The 12,131-nt window shown below is 34.9% G+C and overlaps 1 long non-coding RNA gene across 11 annotated transcripts in view; it reads right to left on the bottom strand.

Moving 5' to 3' along the window:
• The window catches only part of LOC148944516 (uncharacterized), a 368,975-nt gene that overhangs the window by 339,535 nt on the left and 17,309 nt on the right, over nt 1-12,131 (bottom strand). For all 11 annotated transcript variants that reach the window (XR_016142852.1, XR_016142850.1, XR_016142847.1 and 8 more), the window contains one exon: nt 1,107-1,319. This is a non-coding gene — a long non-coding RNA (uncharacterized LOC148944516). The remainder of the gene's footprint in view (nt 1-1,106; nt 1,320-12,131) is intronic.

Below are 12,131 nucleotides of genomic sequence, written 5' to 3'. Positions count from 1 at the left end.
TCGTATAGTATGCAATTAGAATTCTGCTATTAATTTCTTCAGAACCATACATGATACACAACTATCTTTCTCTAAGGAAAAATAAATATTTAAATCAAGGGCTGCAACTACTTCCTTATTAGAACGGCCTCATCTAAATACTAAACAACTTTCAGTTAAAAAATTTATGCTATCTAAATAAGTTGCAATTTTTTTAAATCTTTAATAGAACCTAAGACAAGCGGAAAATTCTTGAACGACCGACGGTTACTGAAGTAACAGTTGTCGCTATTTTATACATTGAAAAAAAAACTTTGCTATTCTTCCATTTAGTAGGAAGATTAACTTGAACTCATGGTAAATATACAAAAAACTCGGAGTAGAAATATAGTTGCTGAAAGAATTTTTACTGAAAGATTCAGCAATGGTCGCTTGTCCCTTCAACTAAACCTTTTTTTTAATTAGCTTATTTGATCTATTGTAAATTAGCTGGACGTGGCAATTTCTCTAAAAAATGCATCTTACGCTATAGAATAATTAACTTTAAAATAGGATTCACAATTACGAATGACTTAAAACACAAGCAGACACTATCCGCATATATTGTAAATACAATCCCTTCAATTCCAGGTGATTTTATTTAACCTGATTTAACTAACTCTATTTGTGAAACTAATAAACTTTTATGTCCCATATTGGATTCCTAACTCATGTTGGTCCCAGGGAAATACACAGGGTGTAGGGCATCGGGCTTGTTTTCTCTCCCTTGTGAATTCTCAGGTTGTTTTTAAACTCCCGTAATTTCCAATATCTCTCCTATAATCAAAGCGTCTTTTTGGATTTTTGAGGACTATCAGCTCCCCCCCCCCTCTTTGAAATGCGAGCCCATAGTTCAAAGCAAATCTTATTTATGTGCCACAGTTATTCCTTCTTCAAGTCTCAGCCCAGGGAGGGCCGGCATTTAGGGCCAAAGACAGAGTTCTTTATTTGGGGTCTTTTTCTAAAACCCTAGATAAAAAAAAGCTTTATGAATTAACTGCGTGTACAGCAATAAGTAATAGTAATGAATATTTTTATATAACATAAGATTTATTAGGCTTGATGGACGTATTCTAGAACATACATACATTGTATTCCAGCTTGAACTGCTCCATTGCTCTTTTAACTGGCTTTTTGTGGAAGTGGTGAAGTCAATGCCAGAGTTTCTGCGATTTGGCCCTAAGACCCCTTCCACCGAAGAATGAAAATTTGGCACAAAATTATATTTTCTGATGTCGGAATCCCCTTCAAAGCAGAGCCTTGGCTACACTTCTGCCCCGACAATTCCAAATTAGAAGAAACTGGAAAGAAAATAAAGCTTAAGGGAAATATTTTCTAAAATCTCAAAACAAAAAATAAAAATCTATCTTAAACTTCACTTTACTTTCAGGTCATCCAACCCATGTGGTGTTGGGTATTATACCCCAACTCTTCTTCTTACTTTTTTGTCCTGCTTACAATTTAAATCAGTGAGCCCTTAAGCACTACCTGCGTGGTGGGAAATTACCTAACTAGCAGTTCGAATCTCAAAAATCTTTTTCTCAGTATATAATAAATAAAAAAAAATATTTTTAAATTCTCTAGCCGGTTGAGAATAGAAACGGGAGTTTTAATTATTATTATTTTTATTGTTTCCTGTCTGTTTCAGAAAACATACACGAGTTTCCCAATGGTAAAACATAGAAAACATGATTGAGAAATATTTAGAATTGCGTCGGAAAACTGAGTGAATTTCAACATTTTGATATATTTCGAAGGAGACTTCTAAGAGAAAATCAATTAACCACTCATGGACAGGACGAGGGATTGAATAGCAATCCAATGAGTGAATTAGGGATACGAAGAGATGATTTTCAGTCATGCAAATCTAATGTAGTGAATGACTGAAGAGAATCTTAATTTCCGACTAAATTAGAATGTGGAGGAAAAATTTGGTTTTTGTATCGAAAGTATAACAGATCGTGCTTTGAATCACTAGGTTATAAATACTAAATTAGATGTCATCCTCGGCAAAAACACTAAGAAATCACTCTATATTACATTATTTATGGTGCTGCTTTAAAAACCCAGCCAATTCGTTGATGCAAATCAATTACATGATGTTGGTTACTCGGTCTTATGACACCCGAGGCGGAATTTCAACTTGTCACCCCCCCCCCCCCAATAAACATTGTTGAGTCATATTTGTTTATGGTGGAAATATACAACTAAATAAAGCTATTTGAAGTGTTTAAATTAAGGAGTGAAAGGAAAATTAAATTGCGTGCTGTATAACATTGGTATGTAAACATTTTAATGCAAATAACTTACATAAATTTAAGCAAAATACAACATTTTTATACATATTAACATTATTATTACAATATCAAGCACCACCATTATCATCCGTGGCTTACATCAAGTAAGGTTAAAATGGGCAGGGGCTTTTATTATAAACGTTTTAAGAGGAAATACAAGAATAGCTCTAGCTTTCGTATTTTACCATAGGCCTATACATGTTTAAATATATATATATATATATATATATATATATATATATATATATATATATATATATATATATATATATATATATATATATATATATATATATATATATATATATATATATATATATATATATATATATATATATATATATATATATATATATATATATATATATATATATATATATATACGTATATATATATCTGCACGAATTTAACAAAATGTACTGTAGTTAAAACCCATGTTTTCATTCAGAACCTCTTCTTTCTAACTTCGTTTTCTGCAAACTTAGAAATAGCCTCATCAAAATCAATTTTTTTTGCTATACTGTTTTCAATAGATAGCATGGCTAAGCTCGATAGTCGAGCTTGGCTCATAGTAGATCTGACATAACTGTTAAGAAGCTTGAGTTTAGAAACACTCCTCTCGCAAGAAGCAACAGAGACACAATATTCCAGGTAAAACCTGGTATCTTCCAGGTAAAACCATATATATATATATATAAATATATATATATATATAATTTCTGAGACCACACTGGCTAATCATGATAAACAAAAAATCGCGAAGAAAGGAAACGAGGACAATTAACAGCCAGTGAAAAAATTGAAAAATTATGCAAATATTTCGGTCAAGACCTCCGCTTGACCGTCCTCAGTGCAGAATAAAACTGATAAAAATATAAAAACCAAACCTTAAAATAAAAACACGAAACTAAAATTGGACGACCCTTTCCTAGTAACGGTGAAAGAGTAACAATTTCACCGTTACTAGGAAAGGGTCGTCCAATTTTAGTTTCGTGTTTTTATTTTAAGGTTTGGTTTTTATATTTTTATCAGTTTTATTCTGCACTGAGGACGGTCAAGCGGAAGTCTTGACCGAAATATTTGCATAATTTTTCAATTTTTTCACTGGCTGTTAATTGTCCTCGTTTCCTTTTCTTCGCGATTTTTTGTTTATATATATATATATATATATATATATATATATATATATATATATATATATATATATATATATATATATATATATATATATATATATATATATATATATATATATATATATATATATATATATATATATATATATATATATATATATATATATATATATATATATATATATATATATATATATATATATAAAAAAAAAAATATATATATATATATATATATATATATATATATATATATATATATATATATATATATATATATTTAAACGGCACAGCCACCTTCTTCCTTATCAAACATTAAAGCTAAAGCTAAAATAAAGGAATTTCATTTACTTACTTCTAAACCCCAATAACTCCAGTTTGTAATAACAACAGTTTGAGACATGCGCTACTTTAGAGCATTAAGGGAAAATACAATAGGGCCGTTTTTTAGCATTAAGATCTTACATCTAAGATCTTTCATCTTTCTGCAACTATTATCGTTTTTTCAACTCATCTTTGTTCTAAGACCTTACAGCTCACTGATGTTAGCAAAAAGCATGAAAGACGCCATCTTTCTGCAATATAGAACAATGAAGAGAGAACGTTGATGATATACTCATCATTGTTCTCAGACCACTGGTCAGAGCAAAATGATGAAAGACGTTTGCAAAGAACGCCACAAGATGTAAGGTCTTAGTTCAAAGATTTCACTTTTAAGCGTTTTCTGACAAAAGATAAAAGATCTTAGTTCAAAGATTTCACTTTTAAGCGTTTTCTGACAAAAGATGTAAGATCTTAGTTCAAAGATTTCACTTTTAAGCGTTTTCTGACAAAAGATGTAAGATCTTAGTTCAAAGATTTCACTTTTAAGCGTTTTCTGACAAAAGATGTAAGGTTCAAAGATTTCACTTTTAAGCTTTTTCTGACAAAAGATGTAAGATATTAGCACACTGATGAGTGAAAAAACGGCCCTAATATTATGTCTGCCGCTGGCACGGTAAGGGCCAGCCTACGATAGCAGTCAACATGTTTCAATCAGGACTAGCTGTGCAACCTTTTATTTCACTATTCACATTGAAGAATATAAAACAAGATGAAATATGAAAAACATAGTTAAGGCTGGATGAACAAATTACGACCTGAAACCATGAAAAATTTACTATTGATAAGGTCCATATTCCCTCTGAAAAATATAGTTTTTTGACAATCCTAAAGGTTTATCCTGTGTACCGAAAGGACAAGATGATTCCATCAATGTAGTCATTAGTTAAAGATCTATCCGTTCACACAGGCACGAAAATAATATTGCTAGAAATTCTTCTCGGAGAATGAGCTAAACTTGAATAAAGAATAAGAAAATATTCCTTATTTCAACAATTTTTACTGAAATAAGAAAATGTTCCTTATTTCAACGATCTTTTACGGAATATGAATGTTCCTTATTTGAACGATTTTCGACCGAAATAAGAAATTGTAACAAATTTCAACGATTTTGGACCAAAATATGAAAATGTTCCTTATTTCAGCAATGTTTTACCGAAATTAGAAAATATTCCTTATTTCAACGATCTTTGCCGATTTTCGATTGTGTTTTTCCATCTAAAAGGAAGAAGTTCAGTTAAGAGATAAAGCTCAGCAATCGAACAATAGCAAAATTGTCGTCTTCCGTTGAAACATTAAAACTATACGACTGCAGAAAAAAAAGCATGCCAAAACTTGCACTGGAAACATAAATTACAGGGTATGGGGAAAAAACTGAATAAAAAGATACAGCTCTAGCACAGGGCTATTCAGCCATAAAAACCACGCATCATTTTCTTCGATTACTAAATAAGGCGTCTTTTCACAGTTTTGAAGTCCCTTTCTACTTTTATAAGGAACCTAGCCTTAGATTGGAATCCTTCCCAAAGAAATCTCAAGTTAGAGTCATCCCCCCCCCCCTTCGAAAAAAAACAATGAAAAATATATTGAGTGGAGAGCCATTGAATCAGGTACATTGGACGACTACTCGTCAAATGGTTAAATTGTTTTGTTTTTTTGTTTAATTAATTAAAAAAACTTCTTCCACAAAATACGTTTTTCAAAGAAAAGTAAAGAACTCCATTAAACAAAAAATGAGCAAAACTAAAATCAAATAATCTACCGAGCGTGAATCTACCACAAATCAGCATTGATAAATAAATGAAACCCGAAACAAACAGAAATTACAATAATAAAATGAGTCAAACTCAAAACGAGCAGAAATTAACATAAGTTGGGCGCAAAACCCCTGTGCCTTCCCAAGGCCAGAACAAAATTTGCACTTTACTGAAAAAATATAAATGTTTTTACTTTATAACTTTAATAAATCAAATAATATTAACAATTGATTACTAAATATCAGTATATGTATATTAAACTGACAATGCACATTCATTTGCATTTTTTCAGTAAAGTGCAAATTTTGTTCTGGCCTGGGGAAGGCATAGAGGTTTTGCGCCCACCTTATGTTAGTTTCTGCTCGTTTTGAGTTTGACTTTGTTAATTATTGTAATTTCTGTTTGTTTTGGGTTTCATTTATTTATCAATGCTGATTTGTGGTACTTTCACAATTGGTAGATTATTTGATTTAGTTTTGCTCATTTTTTGTTTAATGGAGTTCTTTACTTTTCTTTGAAAAAATTATTTTGTGGAAAGTTTTTTTTAATTATTTCTGTTCGTTTTGTATTGACATAGTCTTTTCAGAGAAAAAGAAAATAATACTTCAAATCTTTTCGTTTTTTTAAGACTTTATAGTTCGGCCTGCTATTTGTATGCCGGAGAAAAATTTTCAGCAATTTTTAACAGCATATACCCTTTTAAAAATCTGGACACATATAGTACTGTTTAATTTAGTTTCATAACTCCTCTAGTTGACCTGTAAAGAAAAACTTGATACCATTCGCAAAAAAATCTGTTTCTTTCTTTGATAGCTTGGATACATTTACGCTATTTTGATTGGGTTAAATTTTAAGAGCAGAAGTAGCCCCAAAAGTTTGAACATAATACCCTCAGTCATTTTTGGGATGCTGCTGGGATGCCTTATTGGGGATTAGCATTATCACAGTGCATTTTGATTTAATCTTAAGTCAATTTAGTTTTGAAACATATAAAAATTGTGTTTGAGGAAGACTAAAATCTATTCTGTAAATCATATACAACAACTTTCTATATAAACCTTATATGCCCCCAGGGTATATCTTACAACCCTTGCACTGGGGGCTCTGAGAGGGCTATTATTCTAAAAGACCTAATTTCCAGAACTTTCAGCTACGTTGAACAAAGTGGATATCTCAAAATTTTGAATGGATGTGTTTGGGAAAATGGTGGGCGTGAGAGGGGCGTTAGTCGCTCTCCAATCACTTTCAACTATTAAAACAGGCACTAGCCCTTTCAATTTCCAATTGAATGAGCCCTTTTGAAGTTTCTACGACAACGCTGTCAATAAAACTTTATATGCCCCCAGGGCATAACTTAAAACCCCTGCACTGAGGCCTCTGAGGGGGTTATCATCCTAAAAGACCTAATTTCCGGAACTTTCAACTACGTTGAAAAAAATGGATATCTCAAAATTTTTATTGGATGTATTTGGGAAAATGGTGGGCGCGAGAGGGGCGTTAGTCGCTGTCCAATCCCTTTCAAATATTAAAAAAGGCACTAGCCCTTTCAATTTCCAATTGAATGAGCCCTATTGAAGTTTCTACGACAACGCTTTCAATAAAAACCTTATATGCCCCCAGGGCATAACTTACAACCCCTGCCCTGAGGGCAGTAGGGGGAGGGGTTTTCATCCTTAAAGAGCTAATTTTCAAAACTTTTAACTACGTTGAATCAAATGGCTATCTAAAAATTTTGATTGGATGTGTTTTGGGAAAAGGTCGGCGAGAGAGGGGGGTTAGTTGCCCTCAAATCACTTTTGACTATTAAAAATGGTACTAGTATTTGAATTTCAAATCGAATGAGCCCTTTTTCAAGTTTCTACGACAAATATTTCAATAAAAACCTTATATGCCCCCAGGGCATAACTTATAATTCTTTCCCTGAGGGTTGTGGGTGAGTGTCTTCCTTAAAAATATCTTACTATCTGGAAATCAACTGCCCTGAACAAAATAGCTATCTCAAAATTTTTATTGGATATATTTGGGGGAATGATTGGTTGTGGGGGGCTAGTTGCCCTCCAATCACTTTCGACTATTAAAAAGGGCACTAGCCCTTTGAATTTCCAGTCGAATGAGCTTTTATTGAATTTTCTACGACAATACCTTCTTTAAAAACCTTGTATACCCCCAGGGCATAACTTAAAACCCTTGCCCTGAGGGATATGGGGGAGTGTCCTCCTCAAAAACTTATTTTCTATCTTGAAATCAACTACGCTGAACAAAATGACTATCTCAAAATTTTGATTGAATGTGTTTGGGGGAATAAAGGGCGTGAGGGGGGGGGGGCGCTAATTGCACTCAAACCAGTTTTGACTATTAAAAAGGGTACTAGCCTTTCGAATTTCCAATCGTATGAGCCTTTTATTCAGTCTCTACGACAACGCCTTCAATAAAAACCTTATATGCCCCCAGGCCAGAACATAAAACCCTTGCCGTGATGGTTCTGGATGAGTTCCCTCATCAAAAACATATTTGCTATGTGGAAATGAACTATGCTTAACACAATGCCTATCTCAAAATTTTGATTGGATGTGTTCGGGGGAATGAAGGGCGTGAGGGGGGGATAATTGCACTCAAATCAATTTCGACTATTAAAAAGGGTACTAGCCCTTTGAATTTCCAATCGAATGAGCCTGTTTTGAAGTTTCTATGACAACACCTTCTATAAAAACCTTAAATGCCCCAGGGCATAACTTAAAACCCTTGCCCTGAGGGTTGTTGGGGAGTGTCCTCCTCAAAAACAAATTTTCTATCTGGAAATCAACTACGCTGAACAAAATGGCTATCTCAAAATTTTGATTGGATATGTTTGGGGGAGTGATGGGCGTAGGGAGGGGGCTAGTTGCCCTCCAATCACTTTTGACTATTAAACAGGGCACTAGGCCTTTGAAATTCCAATCGAATGAGCTTGAAGTTTCTACGACAAAGCCTTCTATAAAAACCTAATATGCCCCCAGGGCATAACTTAAAACCCTTGCCCTGAGGGTTGTGGGGGAGTGTCCTCCTCAAAAACATATTTTATATCTGGAAATCAACTACGCTGAACGAAATGGCTATCTAAAAATTTTGATTGGATGTGTTTGGGGGAATGATGGACATGGGGGGGGCTAGTTGCCCTCCAATCACTTTCGACTATTAAAAGGGTACTAGCCCTTTGAATTTCCAATTGAATGAGCCTTTCTTGAAGTTTCTACGACAACGCCTTCTATAAAAACCTGATATGCCCCTAGGGTATAACGGAAAACTCTTGCCCTGAGGGTTGTAGGGGCGTTTTCTCCTTATAAGCACATTTTTTTATTTGGAAATCAACTACACTGAAAAAATTGGCTATATCACAGTTGTGAGTAGATGTGGTATGGGTACTGATGGGCGCGGGGGGGGGGAGGGCGAGTTGCACTCCAATCACTTTCGACTATTAAAACGGGCACCAGCCCTTTGATTTTCCAATCGAATGAGCCTTTTATGAAGTTTCTACGACAACGCCTTCTATAAAAATCTTATTTGCCCCCAGGGCATAAATTAAAACCCTTGCCCCGACGGTTGCGGGGGAGTGTCCTCCTCAAAAAGATATTTTCTATCTGGAAATCAACTAAGCTGAACAAAATGGCTATATCAAAATTTTTATTGGATGTGTTTGGGGGAATGATGGGAGTGGGGGGGGGGGCTAGCTGCTCCCCAATCACTTTCGACTATTAAAAAGTGCACTAGCCCTTTGAATTTCCAATCGAATGATCCTTTTTTGAAGTTTCTACGACAACGCCTTCTATAGAAACCTTATATGCCCCCAGGGCATAACTTAAAACCCTTGCCCCGAGGGTTGTGGGGGAGTGTCCTCCACAAAAAGATATTAATATCCGGAAATCAGCTACGCTGAACAAAATGGCTATCTGAAAATTTTTATTGAATGTATTTGGGGGAATGATGGGCATGAGGGGGAACTAGTTGCCCTCCAATCACTTTCGACTATTAAAAAGGGTACTAGCCCTTTGAATTTCCAATCAAATGAGCCTTTTTTGAAGTTTCTACGACAACACCTTCCATGAAAACCTTATATACCCTCAGGGCATAACTTAAAACCCTTGCCCCGTGGGTTGTGGGGGAGTGTCCTCCTAAAAAAGATATTTTATATCTGGAAATCAACTGCGCCGAACAAAATGGCTATCTCAAACTTTTGATTGGACGTATTTGGGGGAATAATGGGCGTGGGGGGGGCTAGTTGCCCTCCAATCACTTTTGACTATTAAAAAGGGCACTAGCCACTCCAATTTCCAATCGAATGAGCCCTTTTCGAAGTTTCTACGACGACTCCTTCGATACGAAGTGCCCAGGTATGGAGAAAAAAAAACAACACATTGTGCCCACATCGTTCTTTACTTAGGCAGCGCTAGCGCGCTGCCTATGATAAAGTTTAATCCACTTCAATTCAATTCAAAGGTTTCTGACGTTCTATCGGATTTTTTATTTTGAATTATTTTTGGGCTGAGAGAAATTTTGTTTTTTCATTTTGTCATTTGCCGAAGCTATGCAAGTGGGAAACCGGACGTTTGCTCAATTTAAATATTACATGCTTTGGCCTTGCAAAATTACGCGGGTGATACCTGTCAAAGATGATGGAAGTAATTATGAAGTTTGCTGTTATCGAACTGACGAAATTAAAATAATAACGTCAGAGAATATATGGGCCTACGCGGAGATATATGAAGAAGCGCTGAAAGATGGCAGAAAAATGTTCAGCGAGCGATAAGGTTGTGTACGCAGGACTCAGAAGTTTTAGCCGGAGATTTATCTGAGTTGGTTTACTTAATACAGTCAGAAATTGTAAACCTTCGGGACCGCATGCAGGATGAAGTTCGTAGGAGAGCGGAAGACCAGTGCAGTAGATTAGGGAGTTCTTCGGTGACACAGATAAAGTCAGATTTTCTTGATACTGATACGCAAGTTGTCTATGAGGCAATTGATCTGCAATTCAAGGATATATTTGAACTGATTGAGAAATCACTTGGTGATTTGTGGGCAAGAATTCAAAATTGCGCAAAGCTCCAAAAGCTTGAAACTAAGCTGGATGAAATAAATCAGTCTTCTCTTCTAACTTAGATCATTGTATCTGGGATAGACTCTCCCGCGCGTGATTTGCCTCCCCTTGGTGAGAAAGTATTGGCTCGTCTTAATAGTGAAATCTCAATCTTGATAAAACCGTTGTCAAGGGTGCAAGGAGTTTGGGAGGTGGCTCGGAAATAAAAACTCCGATTGAACTTGCATTTTTTACTGAGACATCTGTAGTTGAGATCCTGTGCAATCGCAAGAAATTGAAAGGTTCCCGAATCTATGTAAATGAGGCTCTAGCCAGAGAAAGGCAAGCAATCTACAAGCTTGCACGCACTAAGTTTGAATTGAAAAATGTATGGACTTTACGAGGTGTGGTTTATGGCAAGTGCGGTTCGAAAATCATTCCGTGTAAAACAATTTCTGACGTAGTTCAGACTCGCAATGTGTTATATGAACCTGTCATCTAAACTAAGAAGCAGTAAATTTTTCGTTTCCTTTTTTTTTGGTTTATGAATCGTTTTCAGTGTTTTCTCGATTCTCGTTTGAAATTAAAAGTTATTCTAAATTCTGCTACCGGTAGTGATAAAGATATCTCTTATGTAAATAATCTACCTGAATGAGATTATTCTTCAGGCGACTTTCTATCGGATAAAACAAAAAAATGCGATTTTTCGATCCGATCGTTACATGTAAATGCCCAGGGAATACAAAGTGGATTCAATGAACTGAAGCTCTTGCTTGAATCTAGTCCTATAGACATTGTTGGAGTTTGCGAAAGTTTTTTGTCTGCTAATGTTAGATCTGCCCGGGGTGAAGTGTATTTTGCGTACAAGGTGTCAGAATTCGAGAGGAGGTCAGATGCTGTATATTCGTGATGACTGGTCTTTAGTATTCTCAGTGATTTGTCTGTATTTGATGAAGGGTTATGTGAGACTATTTTTGTTAAAGTTGTACCTTTGGGCTGTAATCCATTTATTTTCGGGTCTCTTTATCGATCTCCGTCGGGTAACCCAAAAAGATTTTTTGAAGTTTTTGAACCGCTGTTGAAAAACCTGGAAGCGTTGAAAAAGCTGGTTATTATTTCGGGTTATTTTAACTTTGATCTTTTGAATCTCGATGTTGGAAGTAATAAGGAGTTTTTAAGTATGATGTTGTGCTCTAATTTTCTTCCAAGTATTTCTCTACCGACAAGAGTTAAAGCTAATACAGCGACATTATTAGATAATATATTTTTCTCTCCTGTTTTATTTGAAGCTGAAAAAACGTTAGTAATTTTATCTGATATGTCGGATCATTTTCCGGTGAGTCTTCTTTTAAATTTAAATAATAGTAATAAACAACATCGAGATTCAACAATGGATAATTCAAAAAATCGATATACATGGATTGATTGTAAAGTTCTACGTCAGTTAATTGGTGACCATGATTGGAGATGACGCAAATGCTGCGTTTTCAGATTT

The sequence above is a fragment of the Artemia sp. Qi Xiang Cuo genome, chromosome 14 (assembly GCF_049724085.1).
Source record: "Artemia sp. Qi Xiang Cuo chromosome 14, ASM4972408v1, whole genome shotgun sequence".
Taxonomy (NCBI): Eukaryota; Metazoa; Arthropoda; class Branchiopoda; order Anostraca; family Artemiidae; genus Artemia; species Artemia sp. Qi Xiang Cuo.
Note: the sequence above shows the minus strand (reverse complement) of the source record. Positions and strands in the feature narration are given on the sequence as shown.